At 38.2% G+C, this 9,657-nt stretch overlaps 1 non-coding gene across 1 annotated transcript; it reads left to right on the top strand.

Annotated features, from left to right (window-relative positions):
- Window positions 1-2,179: 2,179 nt before the first annotated feature.
- On the top strand, window positions 2,180-2,286 carry LOC141662505 (small nucleolar RNA R71). Its single transcript, XR_012550618.1, has one exon. It is a non-coding gene; the product is annotated as a small nucleolar RNA R71 (small nucleolar RNA).
- Window positions 2,287-9,657: the final 7,371 nt, after the last annotated feature.

Here is a 9,657-nt window from a genome sequence, read left to right on the forward strand (position 1 = left end):
GGGGCTCACCCACGAGCTGTCAGAAATAGGATAAATGATGCCTGCATCTAGCCATTTCAGAATTTCTTTCTTCACCACCTCCTTCATGATGGGGTTCAGTCTTCGTTGCTGTTCCACAGTTGGCTTACTACCTTCCTCTAGCAGAATTTTATGCATACAATATGAAGGACTTATCCCCTTGATGTCTGCTATGGTCCATCCAATAGCCGATTTGAATTCTCTCAAAATCCTTAAGAGCTTGTCTTCCTCACTACCTGAAAGGTCAGATGAAATAATAACAGGTAACGTAGATGAATCACCTAAAAAAGCATACCTCAAGTGTTCAGGTAATGGTTTAAGCTCCAAGGTAGATGCTTCCTCTATTGATGGTTTGAGCTTCCCTTCAGCATTCTTAAGGTCAGAAGTACCAAGAGATTCAAATGGTATGTCCAGCTTTCGCTTCCATGGAGAAGTGTTCAGATATTGTAATTGCTCGTTGCTATCTTCATCATCGCTGTCAAAATCCCCCAATAAGGCCTTTTCCAATGCATCAGACATTAGCATGTGATCGAGTTCCGAAGTAACCGCATAATCAATCACATCCACTTTTAAGCACTCCTCATCTTCTGTAGGGAATTTCATTACCTTGAATACGTTGAAGGTCACATCCTGATCTTGGACCCGTATAGTAAGTTCCCCTTTTTGCACATCTATCAAGGTACGGCCAGTAGCCAAGAAAGGCCTCCCCAAGATTATGGGAATCTTCTTATCTTCCTCAAAATCCAGAATAACAAAATCTGCTGGAAAGAAGAGCTTATCCACTTTGACGAGCACATCCTCAACTATGCCCCTTGGGTAAGTAATGGAACGGTCAGCCAATTGTAGCGACATGTATGTGGGTTTTGGATCAGGCAGGTCCATCTTTTTAAAGATCGACAACGGCATCAGATTAATGCTTGCTCCCAAATCACAAAGGCACTTGTCAAAAGTTAGATTGCCAATTGTACAAGGAATGGTGAAGCTTCCTGGATCTTTCAGTTTTGGTGGTAACTTTTATTGCAGAACAGCGCTGCATTCTTCCGTGAGAGCAACGGTTTCAAGGTCATCCAGTTTCACCTTCCTTGAAAGAATAGTCTTCATAAACTTCGCATAACTAGGCATTTGTTCTAGAGCTTCAGCGAAAGGTATATTGATGTGAAGTTTCTTGAACACCTCCAGAAACTTCCCGAACTGTCTATCCAGTTTTTGTTGCTGCAATCTCTTAGGAAAAGGTGGTGGAGGATAGAGCTGTTTCTCCCCTGTATTAGCCTCAGGCAGAGTGTGTTCAACAGTAGTCTTCCTTGGTTCCGCCGCTTTCTCCTTTTGCTTAGATTCGTCATCTCTAATTTCAGCTTCGACTTCCTTTGCCTTTTCAGGATTAGCCACTTTTCCAGACCTTAAGGTAATAGCCTTGACTTGCTCTTTAGCTTCCTTCCTGCCTGGTACTTCCGTGTCACTGGGAAGAGTGCCAGGTTGACGATTGAGCACTGCATTGGCTAATTGACCGATTTGATTTTCCAAGGTCTTGATAGAAACTGCCCGACTCTTGCACAACAGCTTAAGTTCCTCAAAATCAGCACTAGTGGGTGTAGCTGTACTTCCCTGTTGAGGATATGATTGCCTTGTAGCATACTGCTGTGGTTGCTGGAATCCAGGTGGGTTAAACTGTTTACTCATTCCTTGCTGATATGGTGGCTGAATAGCATTCTGATTATTCCCCCAGCTGAAATTTGGATGATTTCTGTTATTAGGATGATAGGTCGCTGGCACAGGCTGCTGTTATCGCTGATAATTATTCACATACTGGACAGATTCGTTGACAAGAGAACACTGATCCGTAGCATGAGAACCTGCACAAAGCTCACACACCATAGCTATTTGATTAACTCCATATGTAGCCAGAGAATCAACCTTCATTGATAGCGCTTGGAGCTGGGCTGCAATAGCGGTGGCTGCATCAACTTCCAGAATACCTGCTACCTTGCCTGACGTCATCCTCTGAGTTGGGTTTTGATGCTCATTTGCAGCCATCGTCTCTATAAGATTATACGCCTCAGTATAGCTTTTAGCCCATAAGGCTCCTCCAGCTGCTGCATCGAGCATGGGCCGAGATTGGGCCCCCAAACCATTATAGAAACCAGTGATCACCATCCAATCCGGCATTCCATGATGTGGACATTTTCTCAACATTTCCTTGTAGCGTTCCCAAGCCTCGCACATAGATTCTGTAGGTTGCTGCGCAAACTGAGTAAGAGCACTCCTCATAGCGGCAGTCTTTGCCATTGGATAAAACTTCACCAGAAACTTTTGTGCAAGATCTTGCCACGTAGTGATGGACCCAGCTGGTTCAGAATGTAACCAGTCTTTAGCCTTATCCCTCAGTGAGAATGGGAAAAGCCTCAACTTGATAGCCTCATCAGTCACGCCATTATACTTAAAAGTGCTGCAGATCTCGACAAAATTCCTTATGTGCATGTTGGGGTCTTCAGTTGCCGCTCCTCCAAAAGAAACAGAATTCTGCACCATCTGAATAGTGCCCGGCTTGATTTCAAAGGTGTTAGCTTGAATAGCTGGATGAAGGATGCTTGACTGAATGTCATCAATTTTAGGCCGAGAAAAATCCATAAGAGCTGGATCAGCTTGAACAATACGATCTCCCATGTTTACTGGTTCTTTCTGCTCAGTTCCTGAATCCGAATCCTCAAAATCTAACTTCTCCGGAATATCAAGAACTTCGTCTGTCTCCTCAGCTGTATCTAAAGTCCTCTTGCGAGCACGAGAACGAGTTTGCATAAACGCTTGCTAAAGTACCTGAAACACAACCGAAAAGAGTAAGTAACTACTACGTCCTAATCACTGAGTCCTAATGACCAATGATGGTAAGTACATAAACTAAACAAATACGCCGACTCCCCGGCAGCGGCGCCAAAAACTTGTTAGGGCGAAAACACGCACTAATATTCACGCAAGTATACGCGTTCGCAAGTAATATAGAATATTTTCTAGTTCGTTCCCTCAGAGACTCAGACTAAATTATTGTCTAATTAAACTTACTCACCAATGTATGATTACTTCTCAATGTTAAGATAATAACACTTAAGATTGTTGATTAAATATTAACTATAATTAACTACTCAGTTAACCACTTAACTAACACTTCAATTTATCAATAATAAAACACTCATGAGATCACAACTTCATTATTACTTCCTTCTATAGCCATTGTTATTACCTTTAGCATGTGACAGTGATGATATTAATCGAATAACACGAAACTGATAAAAGCCAACTTTCATTGTACTAATACCATTCTACCAAGCATCCACAATTAAGATAGAAGTTGAATAGTCATCAATTATGTTGAGTTCCTATATGTCTACAGAAATTGACAACACAACAATTTAAGCACAAGTTATTCCTTTTGATTACATAGGGCAAATAAAACTGTTAGAGTTACCCACTAATCATGCTCAACGTACATGAACCTATGCTAGCATGGCAAGTTCTAAATCTCAAGATCCACCGTCGCTTCACAAGAGATTAACACCCTATCTTATATGTTCGCGACGCACATAAGACGAATACGCACAACCAATACTAGATATCATGCAATCATCACACACTAAAGTATTAAACAATTAACTAAAGAATTCCATAATAAATCCGTTGTAACCCCATGATCACGATTAGCCCATAATAGAACTTATCGCCATCATGGGTTCATATGAAATCATGACAAACAAACACAAGAAAATAATAAATAAACTAATTATATTAAAACAGAGTACGTCACAAGAGTAAATAAGTCAAAGCAAGAAAACTAGCATCCAACGTTACAACGAAACAAGAATCACAAGAATATATGCTTCCTCTTCGTTGCAGTGTGCTAAATCGGTCTTCTTCCTTATCTTCTTCGCTTCTTGCGCAAAACACAATCTAAAACATAATCCCCTTAATACTCTCTGTGACAACGTCTCAAATCTACCTATATAATAGTCCCATAAAACTCAGATTACATAGAAGTTGGAAGCCAAACAGAAGTAGAAGTCTAAAATAATTTATCTTTTCCCCCGACCCTGCGCGGCCGCTCAGCATAGCTGCGCGGGCGCGCAGGTTGCTACGCGGCCGCTCAGTATTGCTGCGCGGGCGCGCAGGCCTCTACTGGAAAAAAATCCAGGTTTGCTCCGTTTCTTCGCCGTAATCTGCCCATTCCTTTCCTCTCGCAATGGTGAACACATGCCAAGGCTTATTCTTGATGATTCCTCCCCCGAAATGCAACTAATACCCTGAAATGCATAAACACTAGAAAAACGCATCAAATACACAAAATACTTAATTTCAAGACACCAATTTAAGCCATTTAAAGACGTTCTAAGTGGTATAAAATGCCACTTATCAATGGTCAATCGGGACAACTTTTTGCAAAAGAGGATAGTGATCAATGCAAATGACTCGGGGACAAATAAATGTATGCAGGTGTTCCTCAATTACCTTGTCTCAAGGAGGGCATCTGAGTTAGATATCTTCATCAACAAAGTCAAAGTTATAACTCATGAATATACCTTGCTATTAACTGAATTGAGAGATGCTCAAGTGGCTGCCTTTCCTGAAGCATATCTACAGCCAAGCAAGGGTATAGCATACATCTGTCCAAACACCAAACAATTCAAACATTTTCAGATCCTCAAACAGTGTATCATGAACAACAAGAAGCTCATCATGATCCTTGGAACTGGTTTAAAAACTAAGAAGAACAAGAACAATGATGATATGGAAATGATAAAGCTACTGAGGAGATATCTGGATAATGCAGAAGCCAACTTGCCCAAAACTCCGATCAACAAGGATGATTTGGATGATGATGAGCAGAAGAAAGATGATCAAAATCCTTCTGGCTCAAATCCAAGTCAATCCAGTAAGCCATCTGGCAGCAAGAGTGGAGAGAAGAAGAAGGAGGATGACAAGAAAGATGAAGAAAAGAAGAAAAGGATTGAGAGGAGAAGCAAAAAGCTTCATGATGGCTCAAAACCATACCAAACCCTAAAAATCCAAACACAACTAGCTCAAACCTCAGCTCAACCTAAAATATCAACTATCTCAAACATCAAATCATCTCAAATCTCAAAACCAAAGTTTCTGTACAAACAAACAGCCAATTCTTTTCTAAAAATTCCAATCACCACAACCTAGACACATCTCAAGAAAATCACAACCCTACCCTTAACCAAGCCTTCACTCAAAGTCAATCTCAAATCTGTTGGAAGAAAACCTAAGAAAGTCAAGCCTACGAAGAAAGAAGAAGTCACTGAAAGGGCCATCTGGAACTGTTTCAAGCAATCTGACTTTCCACCTCTAAACTGGTACATCTCAGGTGAAGACCATTTTCAACAACTTATTGAGGAAATAGTCAAAGTCTGGATTGTATCTCTTAGGGAATTTAGAGTTTTCTATGAAGATGGTTCCTTCACCTTTCTTGGCAGCAAATTAATGGACTCTTTTTCAACCACGGAAATTAAGAGAATAATAAGCTTGGTAAAGGACAAGGATACTGCTACAAGGGCATGGAGATCAGTTCCAGCTGAATGGTTGATTGAAAGGGAGGAAACAAAGAAAAGAAAAGAGGCTGAAGCTGAAGAGAGAAGGAGGAAGTATGATGAAGAAATAGAGATGTACATAAAAAGATCTGAAGAGTTGAAAGCAAAAGGAATGAGTAGAATCTCCAAAGATGGAAAATTTCTCAACATTGAAGCTGGTCAATTTTCAAGATTCAGGATTGATTTACTGGACAAAGGTTACTTAAAAATAACAAGACAAGAACTCAAAGAAGCTTTAAGTGGGACACCTATTATAGAAGAACTTGAAATTCTTGATTACTTAAAGGACCTACAAAGAGAATAAGCTGATGTAAAAACTATCTTTACCTGACACTTGTAGCCATTAAACTCTGTAAATTTCCTAATGTACAAATAGTTGTAATTTGATCAAGCTTTGTGTATCAATTTAATTTTTCATTTGTTTTAAACTTGGGGTTAGTCTTGTTAACAGGCATGAATTTATGTTAAGCAATCTTCTCACAAATTGGGGGAGATTATTGTACAAGACATGCCTGTACTTTAACAAGACTAAGACAATTTGTCAACCCTAAGTAAGTTGTATTGTTATCTAAATTTGTATTTTGTACTTGTAACACTTAAAGTTTATAAAAATGTCAAAGAAGAAGACTTGAGTCTTTTTCTATAAACAGTGTCAAGCCTAAGAATTCTGTCTGGAAGAAGATTAAGAAGATCACGCCTTAGAAGAATTATGAAGAAGCTTGGAGTTGAATAAATCTTTTTTAGAAAAAATATTCTAAGTCAAGATCTCTACAAGTCACAGATTTAGTGTTATAGAGAAGTCATTCGAGAACTTTAGAATGGCTTATAGAGAACTCAGAAAGCTTATAGAGAACTCAGATATATCGACAAGCCAAATTGAAGACATGAAGATTGGAGATATCGACAAGTCATTTCTTCACTAGAGAACTCAGAATTATCGACAAGTCAAATTACACTAGAGAACTCAGAGATATCGATAAGTCAAATTTCACTAGAGAACTCAGAGATATCGATAAGTCAAATTTCACTAGAGAACTCAAAGATATCGATAAGTTAAATTTTACTAGAGAACTCAGAGTTATCGATAAGTCAAATTTCATAAGAGAACTCTGAGATATCGATAAGTCAAACTTAACTAGAGAACTCTGAGATATCGACAAGTCAAGAAGCCACTAGAGAACTAAGAGTTATCGATAAGTCAAAGTGAAGATGTGAAGACTAGAGATCTCGACAAGCCAAAATTCTCTTGTAGAGAACTGGAGACCTCTACAAGCCAAATTAAATATGGAGTACCAGATATCTCGATAAGCCAATATACTTATCGAGATGTCAAGTTCTCTATAGACCTAAACTGGAGATCTCGAGGTAAAATCTCAAAGTACAGAATTGCAGATCAGTTCAATATCCAAGATCAACAATCAACAAACAATCCAAGCAGCTGGATTGACAAGTCTACAAAAAGCAGCTTGAAGAATGTGCAAGATCAATGGTGAAGATTAACTGACAAAGGAAGATCAAGATAATCACAGGATGCTAAAGATATGCTAAGCCAGAAATAGAAGATATATTTTTCTATAAATGGAAATGAAAAGTGACAGTTTAGTAAAGTTAATAGCATGTCTTATTGTACACTATGTAAACTAGTAGTTAACTGAGTTATAAAGTTAACACTGGTCCTTAAGTCAGTTGTAACAATTCAGATAGAAAATCTTGTAATTCTCTCAAGAAGAAGCTAAGCTCTTTATCAACAAAGAGCCTAGAAATCTTGTAGCAAAACATTCTTAATTTTAATATAAAATTAAGTGAGTTTTGAAGATTTATGTTCTTTATTTTCTGCAAGCTTAATTTCTGAATGAACACATTTTTACTACAAGATTTAATTTACCTTGTTCAACTATAAAAGATCAAAGAAAAGCTCAAAAACAGTAAAGCATATTCACCCCCCCCTGTGTGTTATTCATTTCCTAACACTCTAGCCAAACATTAAACTATAATTTAGACTATTACAAAATTGTTTAGCATTATAATCCAATTACTTGACCCTTAGGTGCCCATACCAAAAATTAGCTTGAGTAGTCTACTTAACTTAAAAGATCAGACTGCATTACCATATACTCAAATCATCAAGGCTGAATCTTAATAAATGTATTAAGATGATAGACTCAAACCAAACATACCTCTGGCATTGTCGTTTAGGTCACATAAATGAGAAACACATTTCAAAGTTACATCAAGATGGATACTTGGGTAAGTTTCATTTTGAATCATACGAAGAATGCAAATCTTGTCTCATTGGTAAAATGGCTAAATCTCCTCTTATCGGATAAGGTGAAAGAGCCACCGAACGATTAGGACTTATACATAGTGATATATGTGGTCCAATACGTATGATGGCAAGAGGTGGCTTTTACTACTTCATTACGTTTACTGATGATTTCAGTAGATATGGATATGTGTACCTTTTAAACAATAAATCCAATTCTTTTGAAAAGTTCAAAGAATACAAGGCCGAAGTGGAAAAGCAAACAGGAGGAAGTATAAAAGTTCTACGATCATATTGTGGAGGAGAATACTTAAACCTCGAGTTTAAAGGTTTATTGAAGGAGTGTGGTATCGTATCACAACTTACTCCTTCTGGAATGCCTCAATGTAACAAAGTTTCTGAGAGGAGAAATCGTACATTGTTGGACATTGTGCGATTAATGATGAGTCTAGCATATCTCCAAATAAATTTTTGGGGTTACGCTCCAGAAATGGCCGCATATACACTAAACTGAGTTACAACTAAATCGGTTCAAAAGATATGGACTGAGAAACGTCATAGTATGTCGTTTATGAAAGTATAGGGATGCGAAGCGTTTGTGAAATGCTTGGTCTCTGACAAGCTAGGATTAAAATCAGATAAATACTATTTTGTGGGATATCCTGAAGAAACAAAAGGGTATAATTTCTATAACCCTATTGAGAACAACGTGTTTATTGATCAGACTGATGTATTTCTTAAAAGGGAGTTACTTTCCAAGAAAAATAGTGGGAGGACTATATATCTCGATGAAGATAAAGATGTATAAAGCAACATTGAACCAGAGTTGGAAAATGGGCAGGATAAACATCAAGATGTTCCTGTTCTGGAAACACAGGTTGTTCGCCATGAGCCAGAGAGATTTTATGGATTTCTCTTGACTCCAGATGATGATGTGATGCTCGTGGACAATGATGAGCCTCTTACCTACCAAGAAGCTATGAACAGACCAGACTCCGAGAGATAGCTAGAGGCCCCGAAATCTGAGATGGAATCCAAGTATCAAAATAAAGTATGGACTTTAGTTGATCCACCTGAAGGGGTAAAACCTATAGGGTGCAAGAGGGTTTTCAAGAAGAAAAATGACATGGATGGTAAAGTACATACCTAAAAGGCGCGACTAGTGGCAAAAGGTTTCAAACAAATGCATGGTATAGACTATGATGAGACCTTTTCACCAGTTGCTATGGTCAAGTCCATCAGGATTTTGCTAGCAATAGCTGCTTACTACGACTATGAGATTTGGAAAATAGATGTCAAAATCACTTTGTTAAATGAGCCTTGAAGAGGATGTATATGATACAACCTGAAGATTTTTTTGATCCAAAATTTCCTAAGATGGTCTGTAAGTTGCTTCGATCCATTTATGGATTAAAGCAAGCCTCAAGGAGATAGAATCGTCATTTTGATGAAATAGTCAAAGAGTTTGGCTTTATTCAAAATGAAGATGAACCATGTATTTACAAAAAGGTTAGTGGGAGCCATGTGGCATTACTAGCATTATATGTAGATGACATATTACTAATTAGGAATGACATCCCTTCTCTACAGGCTGTTAAGACTTGGTTGGGAAATAGTTTATCGATGAAGGACTTAGGCGATTCTACTCATATATTAGGAATCAAGATCTATAAAGATAGATCAAGGAGATTAATCGGCCTAAATTAGAGTACATACATTGACAAAGTATAGCATCATTTTGGGATATAAGAGGCAAAAAGGGGATATGTCCCATTGTCTCAT

The sequence above is a fragment of the Apium graveolens genome, chromosome 5 (assembly GCF_009905375.1).
Source record: "Apium graveolens cultivar Ventura chromosome 5, ASM990537v1, whole genome shotgun sequence".
Taxonomy (NCBI): Eukaryota; Viridiplantae; Streptophyta; class Magnoliopsida; order Apiales; family Apiaceae; genus Apium; species Apium graveolens.